The sequence below is a fragment of the Aythya ferina genome (assembly GCF_964211825.1).
Source record: "Aythya ferina genome assembly, chromosome: 17".
NCBI classification, from domain to species: Eukaryota; Metazoa; Chordata; class Aves; order Anseriformes; family Anatidae; genus Aythya; species Aythya ferina.
Window position 1 is genome coordinate 12346253 of NC_140316.1, and position 18447 is coordinate 12364699.

At 43.5% G+C, this 18447-nt stretch overlaps 1 long non-coding RNA gene across 1 annotated transcript in view; it reads left to right on the forward strand.

Moving 5' to 3' along the window:
• LOC311446332 overlaps positions 1-18447 on the forward strand; it is an 85725-nt gene that overhangs the window by 6064 nt on the left and 61214 nt on the right. The window contains exons 3-7 of the long non-coding RNA XR_014698842.1: positions 140-293; positions 813-985; positions 2248-2367; positions 4334-4502; positions 12900-13109. This is a non-coding gene — a long non-coding RNA (uncharacterized lncRNA). The remainder of the gene's footprint in view (positions 1-139; positions 294-812; positions 986-2247; positions 2368-4333; positions 4503-12899; positions 13110-18447) is intronic.

An 18447-nucleotide genomic window follows, 5' to 3' on the forward strand; every position in this document is an offset into this window, starting at 1 on the left:
AGCCCAGCTGGAAACGGACCCTGCCTGCAAGTCATGGATAACAACTGTTTACAGCATATTTTCCTGCTAACTATAGCAAAGTCTATTGGAATTACTCAGAGTGATGTTTGACTCTAGTTGTCTCCATTTCCATCCATAGGGCAGAGTAGGAGAGCTAATAATGACTGGTCAGATGGGAAAGCCAGAGAAGAAAGACCACGTGGAGGAATACATGTACAAGCTGCTAAGATGTCTAATGTGCTTTCCTTTGGTTACTCTTCCATTCAGAGCGAGAACTAGGTCGCTTTCTGCTGGTATGTTTACACTCCCTGATTTCCAGACATACACTGTGTTTCCGACTTCTGTTTTTCTATCCTACTTAATTTCATGGCAAGCAAGGGAAAAATACTGTTCTGGGAAGGACAGTTTTGTTCTAAGCATGGTTAAAGAAAAATAAGCATACCAAAAGCTACCCTGGTGAATTAAAAAAAATAAAAATTCAAAAAAGCAAGTGATTCATAGCTTATGATTTTCTGGAGTTTTTTTTTTAAATGGAAGAAGCATTAATAACAGTGAGGATAACTCTTCCCAAGAATAAACATTTTTTTCAGATTTTTTGGTGTTTGTTTAGAATGCAGGAGCAGAGGGGAGATGTAAATCCTCACTGAGCAACTTACAGATTAAATTCTTGACTCCACAAATGGATGTTATTGTAAGGACTCCTATATTTCATATTCTTGGCTAGTCTATTGGTGTAGTGTTGTGTCTCTTTGATTTACGACACATTATTCCCTCTGTAATGTCTCACAGTCAATGGCACATTTCTTCTCCAGGTATCCACCCCATTTAGCACACTTATAAAGCTTGGAAGGACAGCCACAGCTCTCAAATTGCCTGCTGAGACATGGCACGTTGAAAACAGGGCATGACACAGTAACACGTGATGGACAGTGGGGGAGATGGCTTCACTGGTCTCCTAGCTCTATTTCCTACAGCTCTAAATCAGGTATGACATGAAAGAAATGATTTGTGCACCATATGGTGACCTGAGGATTGGAAGGCCATCTTCTTCCAAGAGCAGTAGCTGTCAACTTGTCACTTGTGGAAGGAAGCCAAGAAAAGCAAGCCTATAGTCAGCTTAAATTCACTGTACAGGAGCTGCATCATTGCTGAGAGTCCACAAATGGGAAAAAAAAAGTTAGAATCCACTGTCCTAGGGAACTTTTCAAGTTAAAAGTCTTTGGTTCTCAGATAATATCCCACTGAAAACTAGTTGCTTCGTGATTTCAGCATCTTTCCTCATGAAAGAGTAGAAGCTATGAATTGAACTTTCTTCAAGGATATCAGACCATAGATCCTGGAAATTGGTAACTTCATTCTTAGAGGTCACTGAGCTGAAAATCCATTTTTCTTCTTGTTTATCCTTATCAGCAGGCTCTCTGGAGATTGCTCTCACACTGCTCTTCCCCGTGGCTATCCAGGAATAACCCTGTATCAATGGGAGTCTCTTTTGATTTCTGTAATAATTAGAGACAGACTGACCCCTCTGTATGTGGTGCTCAGAGGGACTGACCTAGGTCCCTGGTGTCTGACCGTGCTGTATCCAGCTGCTTAGCAGCTGGCCTGAAACAACAGCCCCATACACGGGATGGAAGCTTAAGCTTGGTCAAAGTCCTCTGAGTCTACTGAATTGTCTTCCAGAATTTAGCAATGGTGGATGGCCAAGTGAGGTCACCTGTCCCCCGACAGTCCCCTCAGCTGGGTTGAGGCCACTGGAGTCATCAGCTAAATTACCTTGAATTGATGACCTGCGGATTAAAAGCACTACAACCCAGTCTCCTTTATGCACAGAGCCCCCATTTCCGTTTGTATTTCTTTAATAGAAGAATAACAGGAAAAGTAATTACTGGCCATATGAAATTTAAGTTCATACAATATTTCCTATAAGGCTTTCAAGCAACTCCTTGTTAAAGCAGATAAGTTAATCTATCTTTTGGTTCAGGTCACAGTAGGTTTTCAGCTTTAAATCACCATGGCACAGTAACTAATGGCATTTACCATAGAAATGATGTTGAAAAAACAAGGAACCTGGGCAATTATTAGGTGTATATTTCCAGTGAAAACAACCCACATAAAGACAGTGTCAGTAAAAAAGGATGATTGATCATCTGGATTTTGTTCCCTTGTGTTTTCTTGCCTACTTTCTCTACAATGTAGTATTAACTCCAGTGCAATTATTGTAATGAAATCTGCTGGCGGATTTTCCAGCGTGAGGAACTCTGGCACTGCCAAGAGGGGCACAGCAGGGCTTTCTGCCCCTGGAGGCTGAAACTGCACAGCAAGAGGAGCATGGTCCCTTCAGGCATTCGGCTTTCAGAAAGACCAAAGGTATGAGCTTTGGCAAAGGTGGGGTTTTTTCCACTTTGAATTCTTGGTAAAATTCTGTATGTTCCATTCTTGGCTCAGAGCTCATTAAAGTCAATGCAAAGACTCTTATGACTTTAATGAACAGTGGTTTGAACCCTAGAGCTATTACATGATCAAAACTCCTGCTGAACTGTAAATATGTTGGTGCTTTATTTGCATCGCAGATTTAATATTTGGCTACAAGGCAGGGAAGCTTGGGATTGTTCTCTATAATGGTCTCTGTGCCTCTTTCAGATGACCGGTATTTTTACTGGACTGTTTATAATTATAATCTTGTTTATTAGGTTAAATAAATTGGCCGGACTCAATCACAATGTAAAACAGGAGCAACCAAAAGCTACTGAAGTCAGTGAGTGAAATTTGGCTTCTCTCACAGTATGTTTAGTTTTGTTCGACTGTTGGCTACTGCTGCGAGAGAGCTTGTTTTCATGGTACATCTGGTCCACCCACATGCCACAGCACTATGAGAAAGGTTCTAACACTACAATACATATTTTGCACTGGGTAGAGCAAGTCTGTGGAGCAATGGGAAGCAAAGAAAATCAATGTGCAATAGAAAAAAAAACACACAATACACACAGAGATATTTTCTGTTCAGAAAAAAAAGTCAGGAACAAAACCAAAGCTCAGAGCTCAGAGCTCCTCACTGAGTGGTATCATTCTACACAGCCTTTGGAAAGGTGTGTCACTTGTTCTCTAGACTGCCACAACACCCTGGGATGCTGTAAAAATAGCTGGCAGTGCCTGACTGACAGGCGAGAGACGTGTGACCCTAAATTATGATGTTTTCCTTTTCATGATGAAATGAATGCTGCCTTAGACAGAGGCTGAAACACATCTGTTTGCGGTGGGAGTGCCATTTTAGGCCCGTTTCTTTTGAAACTGGGGTTGGAACTGCCAGGGATCAGCAGAGCTCTGGGCTCACAAAGAGGGCACTGTCTTTGAGGAATCTTTACATAAGCCCTGCACAACCAAGGCAACAGGAGTTTGCACAGCTGCTGTTGGAAGCAAACATGTACTTTTAGCTGACCTGGGCTGATGACTTCGGGCGTTAAATCTGACGCTTTCCAGATGTACGGCCTTCTCCTTCCACAGTCCCCAAACATTCAGTCCCCAGGTAAAAAGGAAAATAATAACAATAATAATAACATTAATAAAAGGGTGCTGTAAATAGCACACTGTAGTGTATGTTCCAGAGCTGACTTTTATAGATTGCATAGTTTGTCCAGTTTGAAGGTGTGTGGTGTTACCCTTTCCTAGGAGCCGTGTTTTGATTCAGAGCTAATTAGTGTTACATCTACCTTCAGTCTCATCCCTGGCTGAGCACCTTCTTCAGACCAGGTGTCTAAATATCAAGAGCTCTTTTTTACATGCTGGGATTTGGTGAATATTGCCCTTTAAGTGTAAGACCCCCAGGGAATAGCCCCGTGATGGGGACCAGGAGCATTCACAAGGACAAAGGCATCTTGCGAAATAATTAGCAAATATTAAGCTTTGTGCTTCATGGCAAAACAGAACCTAGCACATCAAGGGACAGATTTACCAGTGAGGACATGATGAGATACTTGTGAAGTATTTACTGCTGGGGACGAGTGACATGGAAGGGGTTGGCTGCTCCCCCACACCATGTCCTGACTGCATCTCTGCTGCTGCAAGTTACAAGCTGTGCTGCTGCAAAAGTCACTGCTGACTGCACAGCAGGCCCTGGGATGACATTTTTCACTTGATTATCAGTAGGTAATGGAACCTTGTCCTTGCTCCAGAGCCAGCATAAATAGTTTTCTTCCACATACTAGTTATTTTCAATAATAATTTCTCTCCTCCGTGCATCTCTGCAGCCCTTGGATGTTGAGATGTTCTTAGGGAGGGTGATGGAAGGGCGTGGGGTGCCTGAAGAGGATCATTTATTTTATTCCATTTTATTTAGGTGTGGTATTTATAAAGGCTCCAAAATTGGCAGCAAGAGAAAGGCAAATATTCTGCTGAACTGGAGACCGCCCCAGCACAGACAGCTGCAGCCCAGCCTCTCTTCAGTCTCCCTGCCAGTTCTCTCAAGCATGACCTGATTTGAGGACCACCTTCCATGAGATCAAAAGGTGATTTTCCCAGTGCTTGCTACACATGCCACTTTATTGCCTGTCAACTGGGTGGTGAGTATGTGAGACTGGACGACTGCTGGCCTCCCTTAGATGAACCATGAATAACTCCAGGGAAGAAAATGGTGCAATGAAGGTCAAATTGCTTTCTCCAAAGCCCTAGAGATGCATCCTTCCATGGTGTTCTGGGGCATCCAGGGAAGTGGCTACTCAAAACTATCTGCTCTCTGATCAGCTGGCAACTTTCAAATCCCTCCAGCTCGGGGGATTGTGTGTTAACTTGGGAAAGGACCCTTGAAATATGGGACAGACAGCTGCTGAGAGAGGGTAGATGTTTGGTGCTCAGTTCTTGTTTGGGGCTTTTCAGCTACAGAGCAGTTAGCTCCTTACATCTTTCTGTCTCACCATTCTTATTTCTTGGTACTTGCAATGACATGAAGTTTTGCTTCCTTGTAGCATTACTAAGAGTGAAATAAAATGCAGAATTTCTGTCTTGGGAATTTTTAACCTTTGTTTCCCTCTTTGGCTGTGAAAAAAACACTGATGTTTCCAAATTTTTCGTGGCAAAAAATTTCAAAACATCTTGGTTTGCAGAGGTCAGTAAGTTTTACTCTGACATTTTTGGATCAAAAGTATGTGTTGCCGTGCTCCAAGTTGACATGCTTCCCTTTAGTTTGTTCAATTAACCCATAACGCTTTGCTTGAACTACATTCAACCCTGAGCATCAGCCTTGAATCGCATTTCCTCCTGGCAGCTCTCATCTGAGAATTTAATACCCATATTTCTCAGGGGACAGTGTGTAGCTGCTATCATGTCTCGCAGACCTTGGAGTCCACTCTGCATCAAGGAGAATGGAGTCCTCAAAGAAAGAGCCTGTGGGAAAGATGAGACATCTAAACCACAACCCCAGTGAAGCAGTGTACTTATAGGAAAATGAGGTTTTAAAGGTTTATTGAACACATTCAAACCAAAACATAGTTTTCTGATTTTGTTCCAACTGGCCCTGTAGAAAATGCTTCTTCTTGACTTTCCTTAATTGGAAAAAAAAAAAAAAAAAAGTGTATTTTTATTTCTTGCTTCTGAAAGGTAAGAGGGTTCAAAATCAGGATGTTTTTCTCCCTGAAAATTTCAATTTTGTGAAAACCACCTCTTTACTGGGCAGCCTTCCCAAAGGGAATCCCCAGCCAGCCCCAGTGCTAATATCAGTGCACACTCTTTGGAGCTGATCCAAAGGTCATTCACGCCATTAGACATTTTTATCGTGGACTTGAATAAACTTTGGACCAGGCTTTTTTGGCAGGAATATACACAGTCTGGAAACCTAAAAATAAATCCTGATTTGGAGCCATCCACAGCTTTTTAGCCACCACGATAGTATGAAGGTATGAGCTTGTCAGAGAGAAGATGATGAGATGATTTTGCCACCTCTGTGGCCAGTTATCTTCTGTTTGCTGAAATAAACAAGGAGAGAGAGAGCATTCTGCAAGCTCAATGTTAAGATTTCTTTATGTATAATTTCCTGCAAAGCATCAGCTCCAGATGGAAGATGTTGTCTCAGGAGATGATCTGGTTTTCTGCTCAGGAGGTTTTGCAGCAGTAATAGCTCCTGGAATATGTAATGCTGTCATCCTCAGGTTTAGGAAACAGAGAAGTCCCTCCATGATGCAGTTTGTCTGCACCAGTAGTTTTGGGGGCCAGCAAAAGGTGCTGTCCCACAAGAGAAAAAGAACTGCTCAAAGCACAGAAGTTGTGCTTTCTATTATTTGTATCCTGTCCGTGGTCTCACAGGTTCACTGGAATGAGAGAAAGAAGAATACCCTTTATTGCAATGAATTGTTATCATCTCATTCACCCCACCCATTCCTCTTGCTATGCATCATGAAAAGATTGCTCTACAAACACTGACAGCGAGTCTCACACTGTAATTACCACGCCTAAACTCTTTCATCTGGAGCCTGCTCCAACTGTCTTGAATGGCCTGAGTCTGACCTGTGCACAGAAAAAGCAAAGTGTTTCCAGCATTTCAATTCATCTTTACCGACACAAGAGTTTAACAGTCCGTCACTGCTTGCTGATGAGTCTTTAAAGCTGAACGCAAGTAACTGGTCACTTACGGTTGCTGAGGTTGTACAAGTGGCCACATGTTCTGCAGCATCTTCAGTCGAATCTTCAGTTTGGTTGGTCCGTTTCCTTCCTACACATCTTTTTACATCCATCAGAGTAGTGGATATTTTGTTTCCTACCCATAACTGGAAGGAGAGTGTTTGCCTCGTCCATGAGGTTTATAGAGGCCACTCTTGCTTCCTCCGTCCCCTGGTTGCTGCAATTGTCTTGATTCCCAAGGCAGCTCTCACAGCTGCAGCAGTTTCTGTTGAAGGGTGTTAAGTTGTGGCAGTAATAATGCTGGCTCTGGTGAGAATACAAACATGTAGTTTGTTGATCCTGGACTGCAGAGCAGTACTACTGCCTGGCAACTACACCGCAAGAGCTGGCAGGCAGAGCTGTTTGCAGCACACTCCTCTGAGAGAGGAAAGGGTGTTTTCAAATTTCTTCTTTCCCTCCCTCTCCTCCAAGTCAGAGCCTGCCAGGAAGCTTTGGAGAGAAGTGCTGATGCTCCAAGTTGACTGCGGATGTCTGGGCTCTTGCTGCAGGACATGGACGCCCAGCAAACTTCCCTGGGTCTCTGCAGTAGGTGTGCATCATTGTAGGCCGAGGATGGCACTGGGTCACTGGACATTGTCTGCTTTACAAGGAAATCTGCAAAGCCTTTTGGGGATCAGCATATTGTCCTAAACATACTCAGTTGTCCAGTGCATAGAGCATTTAAATGCGTGTGGTAGGTGCTAACTTTTCACTGAAACCTGGTTCCATTTCAGTCTCTCTCCTAATTGTTCAGTGTTCAGAGGCCTGAGATAAATCTGAGTGAAAATGTGCCAGGGAACTTCACTGGGGTTATTCATCAGCAGAAAAACAATGCCAGCAAATTAGGGGGAAAACAAGCACCACATGATCCATTCTTACCCAACAGCAACCTTAGTTTGTGCATTCTGTTTGCGGTTTACCATGGGTACACATATGTTATCCCATCCAACCAGCTACAAAAAAAAGATGTGGATCCTTTCTGGCCTCAGAGGCCATGCACTATCTTTTCTTGGGATGTAAATGAAATGTTGACATATTCTTGTGAATTAGACACTGCTCCATGTGACAACTAAGGAGGGAAGGGGCAGTATGTTCTCTGCTTATAGCTACAGCATGGTTTTGACATGGAGCTGGGTTAGGATGTCAGAGTTTGCCTGACTGGCAGAGTTGCCACGAGATGTAACCAGGAACACATCAACGGCCCCCAAGGTACAGCCATCTCAGGGTGAAAGACAGCAGCTGTTTCATCATTCACAGAAACAGTGATAAAAGAATATAACATACGGCTGAAACTTCAGAGGGAGATTTGTGTTGACAAAACTTAGTTGCCCTGTTTGGAAATGGTCTAGAGAGAGAGAGTTTAATGTTCAGGGATTGTACAGTCACAACCTTGATTTTCCATCTGCTTTGATGTCTCAATTAGCAGAACTTGGAGTAAGGGTAAGGGGAGCAACTTCATGGCTGTTTCCAGCTTTTTTTGGGGGAAAAGGGTTTATTTATTAGAATAGGCAGGTCACAATTTAACTGAGAGTTTGTTAAAGGAATTCAGAGCCTGTGGGATTTATGACAAGGTAATGAAAGAGGAGTTCTGATAGTTACCCAATAAGCTTCTTTCTGCAAGAACATAAAGTTAAAGAAAAAAAAAAAAAGATTTAAAAAATGAGGATTATTTTTTTTCATGAATGGGTTCTTGTAGTGTGCAGGCTGCTAACACTATCAACATTGTTTCTGGGGAACTCCAGACATCTAATCAATCTTCATTCTGTAAGAAAACGTTCCAAATTATACGAAAACCACATGGCTTCTCCTGTTTGTAGGGAAAAACCTGACCTGACCCCATCTGTGCTCCAGAATGGTTGAGTCCCCATCTTAGGACTAATTCCAGCAATGCTTGTGATCCATTTTCATTGTCCCAGCACTCAGCAGAAGGCATTTTGTGTAGGGATGCAGCTTTCCTTAAGTAAAGAGAGAGGTGTTCCATGGAACACGTGGAAAGGAAGATGGAGCTGGAAGCACTGCATTGCACATCCAGGCTGTTCCCAGGCTGTTTGTATCCTTTAGCATGTAGAGGTCTTGGCAGATGCATTCGTGATCTTGCCTGGTGTAGAGAATGCACCATTTGCCTCATTATGACTGCACTCTCTTGCTTCAGCCTCTGAGAATTCTGTCCTGTTTTTTCTGTTGTTGTTGTTGTTTGTTTGTTTGTTTTTGGTTTTTTGGTGGGGCCAGGATTCGGTGTTGGGTCAGGACAGTATCACCACTGTTTCTGAGGCACCTCTCGTCTGCCTCCAAGGCCAAGTGTGTCACCCATCGAGGCTGTGAATGGGAAGCACAGCTGTGAGCATGACCTGAGGCTGCCCTTCAGCACACTGCAATGACCAAGCAATCCTGCTCAGGCAGGCAGATTGCTTCCCGGGAAGCCTTGCTATAGGAAGGAGGCAGAGAGATGAGGCCAGAGGCTGTATCCAGGGCCATTCCTCAACCCTCTCTGTAGCAGCAGGGGAGAGCATTAAGGATTTTTTGTGGGGGGCAAATTAGGAACATTCTGGTATTTTCCAGATAGATCTAGTCACAAAAGGGGCGTAGCAGGGGCAGAGCCACCACTTCCCAGGGCAGCACTGCACTCCTGCCTTTCTAATTATCTGCTTGAGCTTCTTTTCCTCGGAGATTCCTTGATTGCAGAGTTCCCCCACAGGTTAAATTTCTCTGGCACATGCTGGCTTGCTGTCTGCTCGCACTCCAGCACTGGGCCGTGGGAGGCCAGCCCCTGCTGGCTGCTTCCATGGAGTGTGTGACAATCCCTCATTTGGTTGTGGAGGGGCTGGGAGCAGTTGTCTTCAGACAATACTTCTTCCAAAACTTTGAGGACAATTGCTTTCATTTGACCTTTATACACATATCATGCAGACATGATAAGTGTAAAATAAATACTGGTTTTATTTATAAATATACATAAAACTATATATATAAATGCAAGTTTATAAGGCAAAGGCAAATTCCTTTGAAGAAAAGGGACTTCTGCTAAAAAGATGTTATCCTTTGAAGACTAGTAGCTTGTCTCATAAATTACCCTGCTGTTTCCTCAAGATCTGGTGTAGAAGTGTGGTGCACCCTAGGTACTAGTTTCAAAGCCCCACTCAAACCAAAGCAAACTGCAACAAGTTGTCTCTGGAAAACAACTGAACTATGAATAGACCTGGAGATTTAACAAATAAAAATAAAATACAGAAAAAGACAAATTAGTCAGCTATTTAGCTGTTTTGAAATAGGCTTTAGTGATAGGGTTTGCATCCAATTTTCAAACTGCAGCAAGCATGGAGGAGGATGTTAGGTTCCAAATCTTGGTCTGTGAGGAAGGAGAGCAGTGTGTAAATAAAATTAAAGGCAACATGATGTAACAGAGCACCAGACAGGGATCCCCCAGGAGGCTGGACCAGCAGGGTTACTGAAACTTCTCTGTGCCTCATATTTTCCTGTTGTATCATAGAGGTCATAGTACTCTCTTTTGCTGTTTGCTTTAACAGTGATCAGTTCAGTTTCTCTCCTTAGCAAACAGATGCAGATCACCATAGTTGAAACAAGGAATGGTTTGGAGAATGGGAACAACACAATATCTGACAGAAGCTAGAGAAGGTGCTGGTAGCAGGATCTATTATTGAGATATTACAGACAAACCATTTACCAAGTTTCAACCTGCCAAAATCCTCACCTAGGAGGAACCTCTTCATTTATTTTTAGTATAAACTCTAATCACATGAGCTGAAATCTGTCCTCATGTGTTGTGTTGTGTTGTGTTTTTTCTTTTTTTCTTTTTTACAGTTGCAGCCCCCACTTCTACCCAATCCACCAAGCTCAGGCAGCCAGCTGCCCCTGAGAACATTAATAGGCCTTATTAATCCTGGCCAGCCTCACCTGGGGCCGCTACCACCCCCTCTCTGCCTTTGTGCTGCATGGCAGTATATAAGCTCAGACCTGGGCCTCTATTTCCTTCTCAGGCTTTTTGTAGTAGTGTGTGACCTGCTGCATCAGCGTTGTTTTTTTCATGATGATCTGGACTCAGCTGAAGTTGCTTGCTGCCACCACGTCTGCCTTGCTCGCCCCTCTCAGGTATTGTGGGGCTGGGAGTAGGTTTCCAGGGGCCTGGCACAAGCTATGCTTCAAATCTGGTGCCCAGCTATATAGGGAGCAGCTGCCTATTGCTGCTTCTTGCCAGATCTTTGCATGGAGGATGCCCCCTTTAGTAAGGGAACTATCTTGAATAAATATAGCCTTTTAGGTCACAGCAACCTCAAACTTCTCTTGCTTTCCTGGCTGGATTTATGTGAGGCTCTCTGCCTGTTTCAAGACTGGTTTGCTCTTGTTGCTTTTTGAACAGAGCATCAGGTGTCTGGAGGAGTCTGACAGAACTTCGTAGGTGCTTCATAGGGCTGTTAGTGATGTGCTGCTCAGGTTCTTAGACTGTTGCATTTGAACTGTGTTTAACTGCCCTCTCCAGCCTTTTGACGTCAACCCTGCAGAAATGTTTTCCTATTGAATTAATGTTTTTCTAAATATAAAATACCTGCCATCTGGCTAAATACACCTCAAGGAGAAAGAGGTAGTGTCTGGAGCAGGTAAGGCTGCCTGGGCCTTTTCTACCATGTTTGGAAAAACACAGTCAAATGGAATATCCTAATATTGGTGCCTCAGCACTGCTATACTGGTCTCTGTTGCCCTGAAAACTTTGTTACCAGTATTCATATGACCAAACTGATCACCTGCTATATTTATTGTTGTGTACAGGCTCAAATGTCTCCCAGACGGTCAGTCTGAGTCACTAGCTACAAAAACAACTGCCTTGGCAGAAGTCATCTGAATGCTGTGCTAAAAGTAATTTGGTCTAGGTGGGAGCCTGAGAAACTTTACTCCATCCCGATACCCCTCTGGCCTTGGACCATGTTTACCTTTCTCCTGATAATCAACTTTATGATTTTCTGGTGTTCCAGGATCAGATATCAATAAAGGCTCTGTTATTCAGTGTGCTGCATGCCAACTCTCTGAAAACATTTTAGGCAGGTCTTTGGGAGATACTGAAGGTGTTTTGGCTTAGGCAGGTACAAAGGCAGAGGCACGTGTCCCTTCATGATTGATTGTGAGCCGTATGAGCAAGTGGTTTGTCCTAGGGGTAGGGTGGGGCCTAGATTGCCTGATTCCTGGTTCTTTCCATTCTAACCTGTGTGCTATTAAAACACACCACAATTTTATTTATCCAGGAAACTAAGGCTGGTCTAAGAGAGCCAAACAAGTCCCCCTAAATGAGGGGAAATAATAATCTTTTGAACCCTTTCTGTGGAACGCACATTTTCTCATTCTTTCTTAAATAATGTCAAGGAAAGCTGAGAAAGATCAGCAAGAAATCTGTCCTGCCCTTTCCATGTCTACCTTCAGTGTGTTTTTGTTTCTTTCCAAAACACTTAAATTTCCGGACAAAGAGAACTGGGACTTTGCTTTGAGTTTCTTGGCTCTTCTCAGTTCATGTCTCGCTGGCTATTCCTTTATTCAAACAGAGGCTTTTGTACGCAGTATATGAGGTTGAACCGACGGCAAATATTATTACAGTCTCATATTCTGAATCGACACCAGCCAAGCCGCCCTTCTGCACCGCTCTAGCAGGATTTCATGTCAAGTTGTTCCCCTTCTCCAAAGATATGATGACGGTGCCCTTCAGCACAGTCATTTGAGTCCCTTGACTCCACAGGGCAGGGCTGTGAACAGTGCTGTCAAGAAAAAAACAGCCTTGCAGTTACTCGCTGCCTAACTTGGACTGGGCTGCGCAGCTGAAATCAGGTGCTTTGTCTGGGTGAGCTGAGTGCTGAGGTTTTGAGTGGCCTTCTCAGTCAGAAGAGAGAAAGCACCAGTGAGATCTGGGCCCTGTTCATGAAGCAGAGTGTTCAGAAATAAAATAGGGTTGAAGGAAAGCAACTCTTCTAGGGACAGGGTTGTTGTAAAGAGAAACCTAGAAATAACTGGAGGATAACATCCAAGACAGCCTTGAAGTTGCTAACAGACTGTTCATTATCTCTCATTATCTCACTCTACTTCTTGCATCTGTTTATTGTTTTGTTTGTTTGTTTTACACTGTGCCTTGATGCCTTCTTCATTCAGCTGTTCCACAAATTACTTCCTTGCTTTAACTTTCAAGCCATCAGTGGCTGTTATTTATTTTCTTTTTCAGTTGGTTAATTGTTTTCATCCTTTTCTCTTCTCTTTGGCAGGAGAAAAGAGGAGATGGCAAGCATGAGAAGAGGTGTGGATGGAGCAAGTCAAAGCAGCAAGGAAGCTAGTCCCATCTCTTTACGGAGAGACATCCCGAAGAAACTCATCCTGTAGTCAGCATTCCTCCAGTGGTGATTACTGACATCTGAGGAGACTGACCTGTGGCATACTGTCACTGCAGCAGAGTATCTTGCTGGGAGAAAATTTTGGTGAGTGCGTTTTTCAGTTTTTCAGGGGTTTTATCCTAGTTTTTAGTAGTGTGTGAACTGAGATGTGACAGGAGTACAGGCACTACTAAAGCCCTAAGATATAGTGAAGTGCTAGATGTGATACTGGAGGAGAGGGAAGTCAGCGTGGCTGCCTCTGGGCTTTCTTTCAGAAAAGGGTTCTTAACTTCACAGTTCAGTGGAATATGAAACATCGTGACCCAGTAACCGCAGTATCCATCGAACTGCTCATCCCTTGGCTTCCTTGTGTGTCCACGTTAGGCTCCACTGATGTTCCTTTTCTTCCCCTGCCTTGCAGTTCATAGTTCAAATGCAGCCTTCACAGGGCATGTCTTGTGGGAGCCTGGAGGCAGCTGTAGCTAGGCATGGGTCTGGCCATCCCTGGGAGATGGTCCTTCTTCAGTGAGACTTTTATCTCTGGGGGCTTTTCGTTAGGATTTTTCTAATCTTATGCACTTTGGAAAGTTTCCAGAATCTCTCTGCCCCTTGCAGACTCAGAGGCTAATATGCACATTGCTTTAATTTGTTCTTCAAATGAAATCCAATTATACCTGTAGGTGCCTGGCTGTTAAGTCAGTAATTTACTTCACGGTAGCTTAGCATGTTTTTTAAATGCCTGTTATGCTAGGGGTTTCTGTTCACTGCAGGAATGTGCAAACCTGTAAAATAATACTGGAAAGAATTTCTGTGGGGAAAAAGAGGCCCAAGGTGAACCATACTTTTTTCCCCTATTCACCCGTAGGGCCATAAAAGAGCTAACTAAGGAACTATAGGGTTGGTGCTGCTTTACAAGCTTTCTTAACTTGTCAGCTCTACTGTAGTTGGTGTGTGTACTGGGTACAGATCTGGAGAGAAAGAGAAGGGGCAGAGGATGCAATACAGGACTTCTTTCTGTAACCTCAAAATGGTATCTGTGTGGTTTGTATGGGGTGGGATAAGCTTCAAGTGTAAAAGCATTTCTAATCTTAAAACATCTTCCCAGCCATGCTAGTGGGCTTAGAATCTCTCTCCTTGTGTGAACCGCCTTACCTTTTCCAAACTCCTTAGTGACACTGCATGTCTTCATGTCCTGTCCCTCTCCCCTGCCCTTGATTCGAGCTGTCCTTGCCCACATAAAGCAAGTTTTCTGACAGAGATGGGACATACTTCCTCAGGGAATTTTCATGCCCTGTTTTGCCACAGTTGTAGAGACCTACTGCGCAGGTTGGACCTGTGCTTTCATACTGAAGGAATCAGAGCAGTGCCACTTAAATCAGCGAGGTAGTGCCTTGGGAAAACAACAGAGATAGGGAAAGATTGAGCAGTGAGCCAAAGAAGGAGGGATTTGGGCAGAGAGGTGGTGGGGAGACAGCATGTTCCATTCTGCTCCGTGCCAGCAGTGCTCTGAAGCCATGGGCAGAGCTGCAAGGAGTAAATGCACTTGGAGGAATCTGAGCAGCAGCTGCTGGCAGCTGCAACGCCAGTTGTGCTGGAGTGGTGGAGGCAGCCCCGCACAGCCTATGAGGACTGCAGGAGCAGTAGTAGGTTTATGCTGCAGCAGCCAAAACTTAGTTTAAACAAACCAAAAGCTGTCTAACCTCAAAGCTGCAGGCATTCATCAGCCTTCACAGAGGCAACGTGTCTGGGGGCCAACTGGGACTTTTGCTTGAGGATTTATCCTGCAGGAGCCTTTGGTTCTCAGCTGGATTAAAATTCTAGGCAGTCTTCTGCACACAGGCTCAGTGATCTGAAAGGATCTGCTGCTGAGGTTGTTTGAAGCAGGACCAGGGATTTTTGTGGAGTAATTTTAAATGCCCAGCATGGACAGAGCAGCATCAGTTGTTCTACAGTGGCTAAATTGGAATCCTTTCCAACACACATGCTTTTACTCGGTTCTTGGGGACTTGTGGTCCCCAAATGTAACAACTCTTCCTCTGATTCAGTCTGTGTTTTTTCACAGGCATCTTTAAAACTGAATAGCAAAGTATTTCAAAGCTTTCTCAGTGTTAGGGCTGTCTTTCTGGGCGGTGTGGCTTAGGCTGGATTGCTGTATTCCATATTACTCTGTTCAGTAATAAATGGTATTTACTTCATTGGCAGCATTCCCCTCTTTGCTGGCTACCCACTTACAAAGTAATCAATGACACTTTGCTTTAATAGGAGGCTCAAGCAGTCTGTTGGGGCTGACATTTTTCAGATGGGATGAAACGAGAAAAGAATCAAAGGACACTGCTTTGCTGGGAATAGGACAGGGTCACCTCTTGATAATGCGATGTTCTGTCGGACTTTCTAAGAAACAAACAAGGCTACACTTTCAGTGCTGAAATCTTAGTAGCCTCAGGCTTTTGGAAAGCTCAATTTCATTTAGATTCTGGCATTTACTTTTGTTTGCTTGGACTATAAAGACCTTTTTATTCTGATCCTCAAGAACTGTTTACCATTCAGCACATGTGGTCTGCATCGCTCACACTAAAATCTTTTGAGGACTTGGCAACCATTTTTAGTTCTCTGATCAATGCTGGCTGAGGAACAATGGCAAAAGCCTATGGAATTCTGTTGCCCGAAATATGCTGCCCCTGTCCTGATTAACTAGCAACCTCAGCTGAGGTGTAGGGGTTGCTGGCTTGATTTTCAGTGGTGCTGGTGCAAATCTGGAGTCACTCTGCAGTGCTGAGAAGAGGTGTGTCGGTGTAAAACCAGAGGACAACTTTGCCAGCTGCTTATGTGTCTGCGTTGGGAGTTAAGATCTGAGCTTTGCCTTCTACCCTGATTTACAGCTTAGTGCTTCTGCACGCTTGGTACTTGCCTTTAGCCAGTTCTGTGGGCAGCTGCCCTCAATGCACAGAGCTGGCACCAAGGCCTGAATCCTGTAGGATCCAACCTGGGCATACTCTGGATTGAGCTTAATTGGAATCTTTTCATGAAGAGCAAAGCTTGGGCCTTGTAATAGCTTTTCTCAGAGCTCTTGGCACTCAGGGTATCAAAGGACCAAGACTTGGCTTCAGCAACTCTGCGTAGTTGATTGTAAGAATGTTAATCCAAGGGGAAAGCTCAGGTAGAATCATGCTGCTGGAGGTCCTAGGAGTCCTCCCTGTGCCCTGACCTGCTGGGCAGGGAGCTGTGAAGTCAGAGAACGTGAAACCATCCCCGGCCAGATGGCTTCCAGTTGCAAGAGCACTGCACTGAAGCACAGTCATAAAACAACTAGATGGCATTTAATTTCACTGATGCTTTTGTGTGGCTTTGTAGAGGCCATAGCTTAGCAAGGCACCTGCCTAAAATTAAGCACATGACTACCTTTATTCACTGCTTTACTTTATTAGAGTAAAAAAAAAAAAAAAAATTCTTTCTTTCCCATCTGTTTATTCAAGAAGCAAAGCTAGATAACTGTCCACTATGCTTGCTTGCTGTGGTTTGCTTACACCTCTCAGACTCTGCTTTTAAAAAAAAAAAGTCTTGAAGCGGGTAGGGGAGGGAAAAGTCAGTCACTTCCTCAGGAAACACCTATAACAACAGCGCTTGGAAAAAGTATTCAAGAGAGCCTCTCCTGTTTTTGATTTTTTTTTTAAACCTCTGCTCTAACTCCACAGCATTCTCCTTTTATTTATTTTTCTTGAGATGTGGTCCAATTTTTTAAATTTTCTCTGAGGTAAATGAGCAATAAGTAGTTCTCAGATGTTGACATAAAGTTAGGTGTACACCTGCTGACTGCCTCATAAAGAATGAAAATGCTTTTAGTTAAGAAATGGCAAGTAAACTAAAATACAGCAATTAAGTTCCTTAATAAGAAACCCAAGCAGCTAAACTATACATGTATTTATTAAATCACGCAAGATTTCTGAATGACCTTTTTCATTTGATGGTGCTTGATAAAAGCAGTTCTGATTTCAGTTCTTACTCAAAAACCTGGTATTCTTCAAAGTTTGGCCAAAGTGTGTACTTAAAGGAGCTTTCGGATCAAAGGAAGATGGCCTAGGTTGCACATCTGTGTAAATTCTTAGGTCCCCAAGACCAAGTATATGCCAGTTCGGCATGCGCCTATTTTATTATTGATACCTCCTTGAATTCTTAAGTTATAAAGTTATCACTCAAAGCAGAGCAGGTGTGCAAAGCAGCTAAAGTGTAAAACGGAGAGGTTAAGGTTCTTAATGGAAGTACTAATTCCTTTCTAGTTGAGAGCTTTTGAAGGGTTGTTCAGATGGCTTTCAAGAAATGGTGTTTCAGAGAAAAGTTAATCACGATGGGCTGGGCTGCTGCTGCTGGAATTTGACTGTTTCCTAGAAGGCATAAGGCCAAGCAAAGATGAGCTTTGGAATGGTGAAACCAGAACGTGTAGTGTGAAGCCAGAGAAGAAAGAGCAGCAGTGAGATGGGGAAGAAAGGAGGCAAACACAGTGAGAACATAATCTTGTCTGTCTGCTATTGGAAGCTCTCACTACTGAAGCTGGGAAAATGCGCAGGCATTTGATTTTTCCTTGGATACGTTGCAAGACAGGGTAATATCAGCCTGATGGAGAACTTTGTCCAAAGCTCCCATACTGTCAGGGTCAAACTGGGGGTCTGCTCAAAGAAGTAGCCTAGTCTCCCATTTGTTGTGTCCACATATTAAGCCTTATAACTGAGTAGATTCTGCTTTCCGTATACACTGTTTTCATACTGAATGTGGTCTTTGAATGCTCTCAGGAGACATTTTATTTGGACTAATGCAGCCTTCCTGGTTTTAATATTGTCTGAGTTAGTAAATAAATAAATAAAAATCAGGCAGACTGTTTTGGACTTGTGTTGGGCAGTGTAAAGTATGGGGGCACTTTTCACCAAGACCAGACTGAGTTCAGAGCTGTGAGATGTCTGTGAACAGCATGTCAGTCTTTAATGGTTTTCCAGTTAAAAAAAGAAAAAGGTAAGTCAGAGCAAAGGGTGAATTTGATCCCTTCATCACGGGGTGGAGGGGAAACAGAAAGGTGGTCTTGAATTTCAAACATGAGGCTTAGGTGTCTTTGAACTGAACCTCTGGGCCAAGAACAGTATCTCAGTAACAGGATATGTGATGTGGATTTTATAGCCTATAACTGCCTTCTAGTTAGGACAGATAATGATAAACTCTGTTCAGGAGGTGTATGGAGAACTCCAAAGGTGTTCTTGGTAACGTGTCAGTGATCCCTTTGCAATGTAATGAATATCACTTGGCTCATTTAAAATCTATTAGTGCCTGGGGAGTCTGGAATTCATGGCTTTTGGTTAACGTGTGTAAATCCAGAAAAAAACATACATGACATGGTTTTGATCGTGAAGATGACAGACTGTCATGGTGTAACATGCAAGTATCTTTGTGGCAGTGGATG